Source organism: Podarcis liolepis (assembly GCF_965112155.1).
Source record: "Podarcis liolepis genome assembly, chromosome: 4".
Lineage (NCBI taxonomy): Eukaryota > Metazoa > Chordata > Lepidosauria > Squamata > Lacertidae > Podarcis > Podarcis liolepis.
Window position 1 is genome coordinate 38,180,059 of NC_139558.1, and position 13,627 is coordinate 38,193,685.

Consider the following 13,627-nt stretch of genomic DNA (forward strand, 5'->3'; position numbering starts at 1 on the left):
TCACACTTTTGAGAACCACTGCCTTAACCTAAACCAAAGCTTTCCAAACTGTGTGTCATAACATGTTAGTGTGTCAGCTACAGGGTGTAGGTGTGTTGTACAAATACTCCCCGCGCTCCTCCTGGTGCTGGAAAGGGGTTTGTTTAACCTCTGGTTTGCTAGGAAAACTGAATTACTGTGTCGCGAAATTATGCATGTCTAAAAAGTGTGGCACCAACATAAAAAGTTTGGAAAGCTCTGATCTAAACCCTTGTTGTTCCAGATGCATACCAAGCAGGTATGTATAATATCACAAAATAATTCTGGGATAACCAATGCAGTCTTTTTATATATTGCTATTGAAACATAGGTGACGACCATTCAGCTTGCTTGAATGCTTTATTTAATCACAGGATCCATTGACTACATGCAGCCTTGATGTTTGTTTTCTCTTCTTGCCAGAATTGTAAGTGCTTTCCTGCTGTTATATGTCTATAGATGCAGTAGGTGTTTAAAAAAGGCATTGTGCACCTTCTTAGCTTATTGTGCTTACATCCAACAAAAGTAAACAACAACAAAAGCTGTATATCTTTGGAAAACCCACTTGCACTTGTTTAGGCAAAAAACAAACGTTTTGTGGATTCTCCCTGTGGTCTTCCTGACATCCTACATGGAATAGCATTTCTTAAGCATTGTTTTCAAAGGCCTCTGCAGCAACCTGTGCTGAATAGTCTTCCCAGCTCCATGCTAGAGATTCTAAGCCAAGAAGAAAGAAATTCTTGTTATGCTGAGAGAACCATGATAGTGCTGACCTTTAAAGCCCTAAACAGCTTCGGGCCTGTATACCTGAAGGAGCATCTCCACCCCCATCCTTCAAACACTGAGGTCCAGCTCCGAGGGCCTTCTAGCGGTTCCCTCACTGTGAGAAGTGAGGTTACAGGGAACCAGGCAGAGGGCCTTCTCGCCCACCCTGTGGAATGCCCTCCCATCAGAAGTCAAGGAAATAAACAACTGTCTTACTTTTAGAAGATATCTGAAGGCAGCCCTGGTGTGATGGCCTGGGAATCCGATTCAGAGGCTGAACCGGAGGAATCCCAGCCTGCACAGGAGTCCCTGCCTCCAGGTCGACTGAACTGGAGCAGGGCCTTGTTTCTGAAGCGCCTGCACCTGTGCCGGGTCCTCAGGAGCAGGCACCAGGTGAATCCACTCTGGCTCCGGAGGTGGTTGATGACACAGTGCCTGCAGGTGCGCCTCTCCCAGCCCTGTCAGGGGAAGGTGAGCCTTCCCCTGGGTCCAGTAACCCTCCAGCCTCTCCTGAGCTGCAGAGGCTCAGGGCAGAGAGGCGGAGGGAACTGGTTTCTCCCAGGAGGAGTGCTCGCCTTAAGGCCAGGAGAGGCAGGTCTCCTGGGGGCCGGGACCGCCCCTGGCCTCAGAGAAGATAAAGGCCAGTCAGCCCGGTCCCAGGTTGCGGAAGCAATGTCGTTGAAGAGCTGTTTCGGCCAGCACCCAGACCTGTACCTCCAGAGTTCCCGTCCTTGCCCGGCTCCTCGCTTCGGACCCCACCCTGCCCTTGGAGGACAGACTACAGACCCTCGACCCAGGACCCTGACCTCGCCTCCCGGTAACTTCTCCCCCCCCCCCAGACTAGCACACCTGTTTAGGGAAGTTTTTAATGTTTAATGCTATATCATGTTTTTAATATTCGGCTGGGAGCCACCCAGAGTGGCTGGGGAAACCCAGCCACATGGGTGGGGTAATAATAATAATAATAATAATAATAATAATAATAATAATAATAATAATAATATAGGCTGAGGGGTCCTGCTTCTTCTAAAGGGTTATCATGGTCATGGGAATTTGGATGAAGTTGTTGCTTTTTTCTGTAGAGGACTGCAACCACTTCTACAATGAGCTTATGCAGCCAACCAAGTGACATTTCTTTTTCCACATAGAACTTTGAAAGCAAATAAATAATGGGTGAGAACCAAACTTAGCCATACAGCAGGGCCATAGAAATCAATTGGTTTAAGCTATTCCATGTACGACTTAGTTAGATATCACTCAAAGTGACTAAATAATATTCTTCAGAAACCTCAATTTCTTCTTCATTGCTATTATAAATACTTTTTTTCTCACCTTGTGAAATGCAAACTTCACAATGATTTTTCTCCCATACACTCAAATAATTCAAAACCTTCCATGTCTAATGCCCTCCCTTGCGCCGACATACCAATATAATACAAGTATTACGAAGTATTATTGTGGCATCTGAATATAGACTGCATTTTTAATCAAGGCATATATTGGCTTATATCTTGATCAGGTAAATGGGCTTAGACTTTCAAAAGTTTCATGCCATGCAGAAACCAGCTGGCTAAGTACTTTGGCAGTTGTTTATCTTCCTGCTCTCCTGAACAAGGGCCTCCCTGATTTATAGCAGTAGCAGGAGACAAGTTTCTCAAAGTTGTAAAAGCTGGAATTACAGGCTGAAGACCAAGGTTACACAGACCCTACATAATTAAGAGTTTGGTAAACAGTAAAATAAAACCATGTGCCTTAAACTTGAGCCTAAGGTCAAAAGGCCAAGAGCACATGGAAAACAAACCGGCTGGAGAAGGGGGGGAAGTGTAAACAGGGGAAAAGGTTTTTTTTCCTATTTTATTTTGAGGCTGTAAACTGTTCCTTCCTTGTTACTTTTAGGAAGTTTATCCTTCTAAAAAGCTATCTATGATAATGTATGAAATATGCTGGCTTAAATGTAATTATGCAAAGGATTTAAGAAATGCTAGATTTATCCTGAAATTAAGTCAGCCAGCCCAGCCCCCTGTCAGACAAGAAGACGCCAATCGAGCACTTATGACAAATGGCTGTCAGACCTTTGTTTAAAGACCTCCAAAAGGAGATATTTCATTGATGATGCATGAGAATATGAACCCGAGGTCTCTGACATCTGTTCAAGATAAAAATTTAAAATTATTAACCATTTGTTTTAGAAGGCAATAGGGCAAGGGGGGCAAGAGGTGAGCTGGTAATTAAGATTCCTTGTTGAGACGCATGTAAGATATATTAATACTTATTTGTCATTTATAGATGTAACAATATATAGCTCTTTGTGTTCCATATAAGGACAGTAGGATATGAGTGTATTTTTGTGATTGGTTATACCAATCAGCCAATAGGAATTTCAACCAGGCTGATGGGACAGAGGCAGCCATAGGAGGAGCAAAGGGGGCTGGATTAAGGAAATATAAGTGCTGGCCATAATGGCAGGAGGCCAGGCCAGAGCTTGGTAACCATATACCACTGTGCCTCTTATTTATTTGTCTGACAAATAAATTATTTTTTAATTTCTCTGTTGCTGCGTTGAATATTTCATTCCAGCTAAGCGTTAACCACAAGCAGGGTGCTACATTTTATGGTGCCTGCGACTCGGATAAGTGGTCTGCTGGAACGCAGCCCCTTCGCCTCACTGAGCGGGGTACAAGAGAGAGGACAACTGTGCCTACCCAGCGCGCACTGGAAAAAATTTTCCAGGGGAACGCAGCAGTCTCGTCTGTCTGATACCCTGCCCACTGACGGCGACGGACCGGGGGGGACCAGAGAAATAAACAGGGAACCAGCTAAGGGTAAGTGCACTAAGGGGTTTTGGCCCTCCAATTAATTGGGAGGAAGAGAAGTCCTGATCAAACTTCTGCGTCTCAGTAAAGGGGAACTGAGTACGCTAGGTGGCTGGGTACATCAGATGGTGATCTGGTGTAGGGAAAAGGGAAGAATGGGAGGTAGTGTGTGGTGAAGTATCTGGCGCATTGCATGTGTGAGAAAGTACAATGTGTAGCTGACCTAAGTGTGGAGTGAGTACTACTTCGTTTACCAGTAAGGTGTGTGTGTGAGTGACTGAGTGGATACTTCACAGGGCCATACAATGGGAGTTGGGGGTTCAAAAGGGGAAAATACACCTCTTGAATGTATGTTAAATAATTTTAAGAAAGCCTTCTCAGGGGCATATGGAGTCAAAATGACGCCAGAACGCTTGAGAACGTTATGTGAACTAGAATGGCCAAAACAAAATATTGGATGGCCATCTCAAGGAACCTTTGATATAAATTTAGTAAGCAAACTTTGGTCTAACATCGCCAAAGAAACTGGAGGGTGCCCAGAACAATTTTCATATATAGATTCTTGGCTGAGCACATTAAATAAAAATCCTCCATGGATAAGGGAATGCAAAGTCCAACAATGCAAATTATTGGCTGTAAAGGCCAAAGCTAGGAAAGGAATCTTGCCAAATAAATTCAAACCCTCCACCAGTTGTAACCCCAAGGCAAGAAAGTGGAATGAATAATGGGGCTGGAGTCACAGAACTTGATTCCTTGATAGATTATGATAAATATCTTCAGGAGGCATTGGAGTCCTATAATGAAGCCCAAGCAGAAGTGGTTATTCCACCTGTGAGTCCCAGTAGAACTCCATCTACAGTCTCCTTTAGTGGAACAACTGATTGCCTACCCCAAACCCCTGTACATCCAAGTCCTAGAGAATTATTACAGAAGTTACAGGGAGACCTTAATCGGTCAGCAAGCAATACAGCCGGGCGTATAAAGCTGCTAAAAGAACGCCTTGGGACAAATACCATCCCCTATGATTTGAGGTCCCTAGAGCAAAGCGAAGAAAAAGGTCACGTAGTAGCCCCTCCAGTACATTCCATTCACAACTACGGATCTGATGAATTGGAAAACACCCCATCTTTCGCAGAAAAACCTCAGGCTATGATGGACTTGGTGACCTCAATAGTAAATACTCATAGTCCTACTTGGACAGATTGTCGCCAGCTCCTGAATACTCTCTTCACCACTGAGGAAAGGAGAGACATAATTGAAAAGGCACAGATATATTTGCGTGAGCAGGCCAGAGTGGGAAATATTTATAATATTGACCGTCATCTCCAGGAAAACTTTCCCTTGGAAGATCCTAATTGGGATCCAAACAATGCAATTCACCTGGCCAGGCTTACCACCTATCGCCAGACGCTTGTGCAAGGTATCTGCAGGGCATGCCAGAAGCCCACTAATATGTCTAAAGTCTCAGGAGGGTAGACGTGTTACCCATAACACTGTTTCGTGTTCGGTGCACACCCACAAAAAGACTTAAGTTGTCACCTTTTGAGCTCCTGTATGGGAGGCCGCCCTCCTTTGTTCAGGATATTCCAACTGACCTCAAACAAATAGGAGAACATGTGACACAGGGACAAGTGCAATCTCTCTCCCGTGTTTTTGTCTCTCTCCCGTGTTTGTTTGTTTTGTTTTGTTTTTTATCTTAACAGGTGGGCCCTCGAGCGCACGCCGTGCAGCATTGCCAAGCCGATTCATCAGCTCCAGGCTGGCATAGCATATAGGTGAAAGAGTGGAAACGTGATCCACTTGCACCTAAGTGGCGTGGACCTTACACCGTCTTGCTCTCTACTCCAACAGCGGTGAAGGTAGCTGAGGTGACCCCCTGGATTCATCACTCCCGTTTGAAGAAGTCCGAAGGCAGTTGGACGTGCAAAGGTGACCCCTCTAATCCTTTAAAACTGACTCTCTCCAAAAACCCCTGTATCTAGCCCTACGGGGAACGGGCTAGGTCACGGGCAACATTAGACGACCGGCCTGCTGCAGCCACAAACCTGGAAGCTGGCTGACCTGCGCACGCCTGAAGCTTGAGGAGCGTCTGAACCAGCGGCTGTGAAAGGGAAGATTCTCTTATACAATTGATTGACTGCCCCCTTGTGGAACAATTATCAGAGATATTACACATTGGGGATCCTTGGGATATATGTTTTGGTCTTGGTGGTTCCCCATTCCTGTCACTGGGGGAATTATATTGGGACTAATATTTATGCTATCACTATTACCAATACCATTAAATGCCATTGGTATGGTAAGCGAAATGCCACACCAAACAGAAGTACAGAATTTCCCCGGATGGAACTCAACTAAACCATTACGAGTTATACCTGTACAAGGGGAATTCTGTGTACATAAATCATCAGATGCAGCTGATTCTACCATGATAGGCTCTTCTCATTGTCACTATACTTGGGATAATATTAAGAATACCTGGGCACACGATACTACCTATCGAACTCGGAATACCTTGCCCTGTGCACTTCCTTTTATTCATGCATGGAAAGTGGTATGGAACATAACTGTGACAGAAGAAAGGCAATCTAACATACTGCACTGTGAACTCTATACCTCTTGTGATATTTCGCCTTATGCACTCCACATACCAAAACCCTCAGACCCGATGGTTGTGGTGGATATGTGGAGAATGGGCATACAAGAAACTCCCTTCCAAATGGAGTGGGACTTGTTTCCTGGGATGGGTATTACCACCAATGTGGATTTTGCCCACTAGTATATTTCTCATATAGCAGGAGGAAGTACCCAAAGTTGGAGCGATACTGATGATTGGCCACCAGAGCGCATTATAGCCTATTATGATCCTGCCTCCTGGAATCCTGGTGAGCTCATACAAGGGGCACGGGATCCTATTTATAATCTAAACAGAATAATTCGATTGCAAGCAGTAGTGGAACTTGTAACCAATGCAACGGCCCAGAGTTTGAGACTTATTGCACAACAGTTGGATGAAAGTAGAGCCCCATTTTGCAGCTGAAAATGGGAATGGATTATGTACTTGCCAGGCAGGGAGGCCTGTGTGGAGTCTTGAACTTGACAGGGAATGCCTGTTGCTTTAACATTTCTGATAATGGTGAGGCAATCCGTGTGTTGGCCACAAAGATGGAGAATATAGCACATGTCCCAGTACAAACATGGGAAGGATGGGATATGGGATGGTTACCCAATGTCACAGGACTCAAAGGGATACTATTGTCTTGCTTGTTTTTCTTGACAGTAGTGATGGTTTTATGTATGATGCCATGTATCATCTCATGTTTTAGGAGTACAATTAGCAAGATGGTTTCAAATGAAACTCTACCTCATATCATGGCACTATATAGAGCTTTAACTCAGGAAGATCAAGCTATCAAGGACGCTTGGTAGCAAGGTCCTTGAGCTTGAAAGGGGGGATTGTGGCATCTGAATATAGACTGCATTTTTAATCAAGGCATATATTGGCTTATATCTTGATCAGGTAAATGGGCTTAGACTTTCAAAAGTTTCATGCCATGCAGAAACCAGCTGGCTAAGTACTTTGGCAGTTGTTTATCTTCCTGCTCTCCTGAACAAGGGCCTCCCTGATTTATAGCAGTAGCAGGAGACAAGTTTCTCAAAGTTGTAAAAGCTGGAATTACAGGCTGAAGACCAAGGTTACACAGACCCTACATAATTAAGAGTTTGGTAAACAGTAAAATAAAACCATGTGCCTTAAACTTGAGCCTAAGGTCAAAAGGCCAAGAGCACATGGAAAACAAACCGGCTGGAGAAGGGGGGGAAGTGTAAACAGGGGAAAAGGTTTTTTTTCCTATTTTATTTTGAGGCTGTAAACTGTTCCTTCCTTGTTATTTTTAGGAAGTTTATCCTTCTAAAAAGCTATCTATGATAATGTATGAAATATGCTGGCTTAAATGTAATTATGCAAAGGATTTAAGAAATGCTAGATTTATCCTGAAATTAAGTCAGCCAGCCCAGCCCCCTGTCAGACAAGAAGACGCCAATCGAGCACTTATGACAAATGGCTGTCAGACCTTTGTTTAAAGACCTCCAAAAGGAGATATTTCATTGATGATGCATGAGAATATGAACCCGAGGTCTCTGACATCTGTTCAAGATAAAAATTTAAAATTATTAACCATTTGTTTTAGAAGGCAATAGGGCAAGGGGGGCAAGAGGTGAGCTGGTAATTAAGATTCCTTGTTGAGACGCATGTAAGATATATTAATACTTATTTGTCATTTATAGATGTAACAATATATAGCTCTTTGTGTTCCATATAAGGACAGTAGGATATGAGTGTATTTTTGTGATTGGTTATACCAATCAGCCAATAGGAATTTCAACCAGGCTGATGGGACAGAGGCAGCCATAGGAGGAGCAAAGGGGGCTGGATTAAGGAAATATAAGTGCTGGCCATAATGGCAGGAGGCCAGGCCAGAGCTTGGTAACCATATACCACTGTGCCTCTTATTTATTTGTCTGACAAATAAATTATTTTTTTAATTTCTCTGTTGCTGCGTTGAATATTTCATTCCAGCTAAGCGTTAACCACAAGCAGGGTGCTACATTACGAAGAACTAGACAATAAAGCAAATGCAAAACACAATATCAATATTTTAAAGAGCAAGTGGTGTGGATTTGTGCTGTGGTGACATTCAACATGGAAAGATGAAGGGAAGAAATAAATTAAATATTAATTAGTCAAATAGAATAACGATAACGGTTTCATGCTTCGCCACTGTTGAATAAATCCAAATTTTTCAAAGGATGTGTATGTTTGCATATGTGTTGCCTGGTTTGATATGAATAAAATGATTATTCTAAGGGTTTTTGATATGCAAATGTTTATGTCTTCAGCAGTTCCTTTTCATTTTTAGAAAAGGAAGAATTGTAATGGAGGCTAAGAAAATGAACACAATCTATTGCTACTTGGCAAGAGTCTGCAAGAGTCGATCTTAGATAACATGTTGGGAACATTTGATAAATGCCCTTGTCCATGTAAGTGTTTAAGCTCCGGAGAGATGGTTAGGAATAGGAAATCCAGGCCATAGCACCCCTCTGTCAGCTACATATGAAAAGTGCAGCAATTCATTGTCATCTCATCATTCACTGGGCTTTTAAGAGACATATTACTTTGCCGAAGGACCATCTCGGTGTTCCAGCCGTCTTCATTCTGATGATTGCTAAAAATGAATGGTGATCCTTTCTGAGGCGCTGAGATTTATGCAGCTGAACGGCAACCCTCTTTGATTATCTTTCAATGAGATGCTGTCATGAGCAGGCGTCCCTGGAAGCTAGATGGCATCCTGCCCTCTCTGGAAATTCATGACAATGACAAAAGTGTTTTCCCAAAGACCAAACAACTGCTTTCATGTAAACTGTGCAAGCAGCGAATTATATTTCGTTCCCCCCACTTCACTGTTTAAATCAACAATTGCTGGAATATACAAGGGTTCTATACCTTAGATAGATAGATAGATAGATAGATAGATAGATAGATAGATAGACGCATGCATATATATCCTGTATAGTTCTTTTACTTCCAGGCGCAAAACCTCAATGTATCAACAAACAAATTATATTGAAAAAAGCAACTTCAGTTGACTGTTCATCTTCATAAGAAATAATATGAAGAAATATGCATAATTTGTTAAAGTGTTCCCCCACAAATACCATTGCATGAGGGGAACAGTGGAAATACACTCATCGGGCCTTCACTATATAAAATTGGAACAGTAATAGTACGGTATTTGACATCCTAATGAATGAAAACATAACACAAGTTGTCCTAGACTTTCCTTCTCCAGTTTTGTTTTCTGGCTGTATCCGTTCTTATCAGTTTCCTGTGAAATAATTTGGGCTAAGCTGATTGAACATCCATACCTTAAATTTTATAGTCAGACTCTTAAATGCTGGGTGACCTTGGGCTAGTCACACTTCTCTAAAGTCTCTCAGCCTCAGTCACCTCACAGAGTGTGAGTCCAAACTCCTCTTCTTAAACCCTAGCAGAGATGAGGAACCTGTAATCCACCCAACGTTGTTGTACTTCCACTGGAAACATGGCCAGTGGTCAGGAATGATGGGATTTGTAGCCAGCAGCACAAAGAGATTCACAGATTCCTGCGTCTGGTCTAGGCATAGCAATGCTATCCCTGAGGATTAGGTCTTGGAAGCTTCAGTATCTGCTGCACAATGATAAAGGAACATGGTTTCCAGTTGTCCCTGTGCATGTGCACCCCTCAATGTGGCCTTTAGCTCCACAGTCAGTGTTTCTCTGGCCATCCTTTTGAAGTGGAGAGCTCAAATGGGGAAATTAATGCTTGTAGAATTAAAGGACCATCAGGGAGTGAGGCCTTTCATAGGATCAACTCATTCTGCTTGCATGAGTATTCACCGGAGAAATGGATAATCTCTTCTGCATTTTGGCCATGTTGCAATTGGAATAAACAATGGGTTTTTATCCAACAGAGTTGTCCCTTTACTGCAGGGACTTGTCTACCAATGGGACTTCCTCTTCCTTTTCTCTCTCCACATGCCCCATGAGCTCTCCCCACTGCCCACAATCTGCTCCAGAGTGTTGAGGGAACTCCCAGAAAGGATTTCAGGTTACACACAGAGAGAAGAGGAAGACATAACTCTTTGCACTAACAAGAAGGCTGTCAGATACAGCTTGAAGAATGTAAGTGGCAGCAACTTGACAAAAAATATGCTATATCTTTGAATAAGAAATCGGGGACTTTCCCAGTATGATATGTTCAAAATACTGTTCATGGAGAAGAAGATAAATACACCAGAATATATTGGCAGAACCTGGCATGGTGGAACAGAAAGGACTCAACCCACTACAGTGGTACCTCGGGTTAAGTACTTAATTCGTTCCAGAGGTCCGTTCTTAACCTGACACTGTTCTTAACCTGAAGCACCACTTTAGCTAATGGAGCCTCCTGCTGCCACCGCACCGCCGGAGCATGATTTCTGTTCTCATCCTGAAGCAAAGTTCTTAACCCAAGGTACTATTTCTGAGTTAGTGTAGTCTGTAACCTGAAGCGTATGTAACCCGAGGTACCACTGTATTCGAATAATCATAGTATTATTAACTTCAGTGGCACTAGCATAGAGTAAATTTGTTGTGCTTAGCTGCTTAAGGATCTAAGAAATTATACTAGCTCGTGTGCCTTTGAAATCATTATAGAAGATATTATTGACAGAATTTTAAAGAAGGGCTGCAATTATGTAGGTCAAGCAATTTGTTTTTAAGGTCATTCTAATCATTCAGTATGCCAACATTTTAATTGGGGCACTAAGATGAGTTATTTCAGACAGAATAGAGTTTGGCCAGTAGTAAATTAAGATCTTTTCAAATTTACATTAGCTGTTAACATTAATTATAAACAGGAGTCATAGTGATGCCATCCATTCATCCAGGCAAACAGACATTTTGTTCCTTAGCTGACTATTTTAATTTTTTATTCTTATCATAGAAAGGGAGATTTATGTTTTCAGCCATCGACTAGATGTGCTGTGACAAAACCCAAGGACTCATTTCACATTTCTATTTTAGGGCTCAAAGTCTCTACGCTTGTGGTAAAGTAAAATATAGATGTCATCCACTATGATAATTTGATTTAATGATGGAAGATAAAAGTCTTCATTAGACGCTGAAAAGAAAACTGAGATGGTGCCTGTCTAATGTTGAATGGGAAGGAATTCCAAGGGGTAGGTGCCACAACCCTAAAGGCCTGATTCCTATATTTCACACAAAAAACCTCCTAATAAGGCAATAGATGCTGGAGGTCCTCACACAGCAGAACACAGTGATAGAGTTGTAAGGATGACTAAGACAATATCGGTGAAGAGGTTTGAGCACCCAGAAACTACTTTATAAATTCGAAAGACCGCTTACTACCTTCTCTCGAGGAAGTGGCTATTGTGGTATAGTAAGACTTGCCACCAGGGCAGGGCAAGGGATTAAAATGGCTGGTGGGGTATCATGCCCTCCTATGCTGGCCCTAGGGATTATGGGGCCACCATGCAGCTTTAGCCAATCACAGGAGATGGTGGTGGTGTCTTTGTGAACAAACTTTGAGAACGAATCTGACAGGAGATTTCCCATCCGGGACATAAATAATGAGCACATGAGGTCTTGGCAGCTCGGTTGGCAGATAAAGCATTGGGATGGATTTAGTCAAGGCAGTGAGGAGGGACTCGGAAGCCTCAAACCCCCAAAGAATGGGTTATCCTGCTAAAGGGGTCTAGAAGGAATAAGCTTCTGTCTGGATGCCCACACAGGGGTTGATGGGCCATAGCAATCCCCACTGTGATGATCCTGGTGGGTCACACCTATTTAATGCATGCTATAGGACGGTCCTTAATCCAGAATCAACCTCACTGAACAATCATCCATTTTTAATGGGTTTTTTTACTGGTTCTTCTGCTGTGCCTGTGCATGCTTCATTTTATGAAACAGGCATGTTTTATATAAATATACAAGTTGTGAGCATGGGGAAGCATTAAAACATTTGACAGACAGTGGACTATACTTTGAATCAGCATCTGTTGAACTTGCACCTAAAAAGGAGTGAGAAAAACAGAACGCATGTGCTTAGAGCCCATCAATGTACCTTCTTGAAAGTCAAGTATAAAACTCAGAATTCTGTGTCTTTCATTCAGTACATTACAACTTCCTGTCAGTCTCTCTCTCCAATCTTTACTCAAGTATGTGGGGGCGTAACCTTAGATAGATGCCACCATATAATAACTTCAAGCCATCAAAAACAAACATTTCAACTGAATTTTAGTGAGCGGTTAATACTGAATCTTAATCATGTCTACTCAGAAGGAAGGCCCATTGGATTCAATGGAATTTGCTCCCAAGAAAGTGAGTCTAAGATTGAATATTTATTTTCACTTGACATAGTACAACAGGATTTGTGTTACAATATTTTAGTGTGTCTTTTCCTCTTTAGGGCTGGCTAAATTGGTCTCATATATTTCTGTTAAATCTGTGGCATTAAATTTTTGATATGTCAAGCAAATAAGCACATACTTGACTTATAGCATATTTTGCTTTCCACTTTATTGCTACCCCAGACAATCAACAATCACAAATCAAACAGTCATTTTTCTTTGTATTTGTCGCCTGTTTTGTGGGGGTGGGTTTGTTGTTGTTGGGTGTGTGTTTGTGTGTTTGCAATTAATAGGGTTGGTGTTTTTTTAAAAAAAAACTAAGGTAAAAGCACAAGGCATCGGAGGGGCAGTGTGGTGCAGACTGAGGTTCAAGCACCCTGGTTTCTAAAAAAACCTTTCCTCTTACTTTTCACAACTGAAAGTAATGATCCATATTATTTTTGCCTCATGCAGAACAGAAACAGATATACCCAGAAGGAGTCTATATGCTTTTCTCAATAGATCACCTGCCTAAAAAACAAGATCTAGCTCCTTAGGGCACATGTATAAAAGCTACCTATACCAAGAGTGGAATTTCACTTCCATCAAATTCAACACTGGTGTCAGGAGAATGTCCATTGCACCTGAGGGCGGTAGGCTAGTACAGAGTAGGCTGCATTGGCAAACCAATCTTTGTCCTCAAACCCCTTGCTGCTGCTCTCAACCATCTAGTATCCGATGCCTGAAGTGGCTGCCTCACTTTTCCCTTAAAGGTAGAGCTGGGCTTGACAGAGCAAAGAGCAACTTCTGGGAATTAAAATCAGGAAATGGTGCAAAGGAAACACCTTATTTGTTTGTTTCAGGCATTTATTTATCTGTACCTCTTAACATTCAGAATGTCTAACTTCTTGATCCAATTTGCCCTGGCACCTCTGTTTCTTTGATGGTTTTATTTTTAAAATGTCAGGATTTTTAACATATCTGTTGTTCTTTATGAATGTAATGAGCCACTTTGAGGTCAAAACAAGAGGTGCAAAGTGAACAGATCAATAGATCTTGAGTGGTCTGTAAGAAGATCCAGGTGCCTGCAATTCAGACATTAT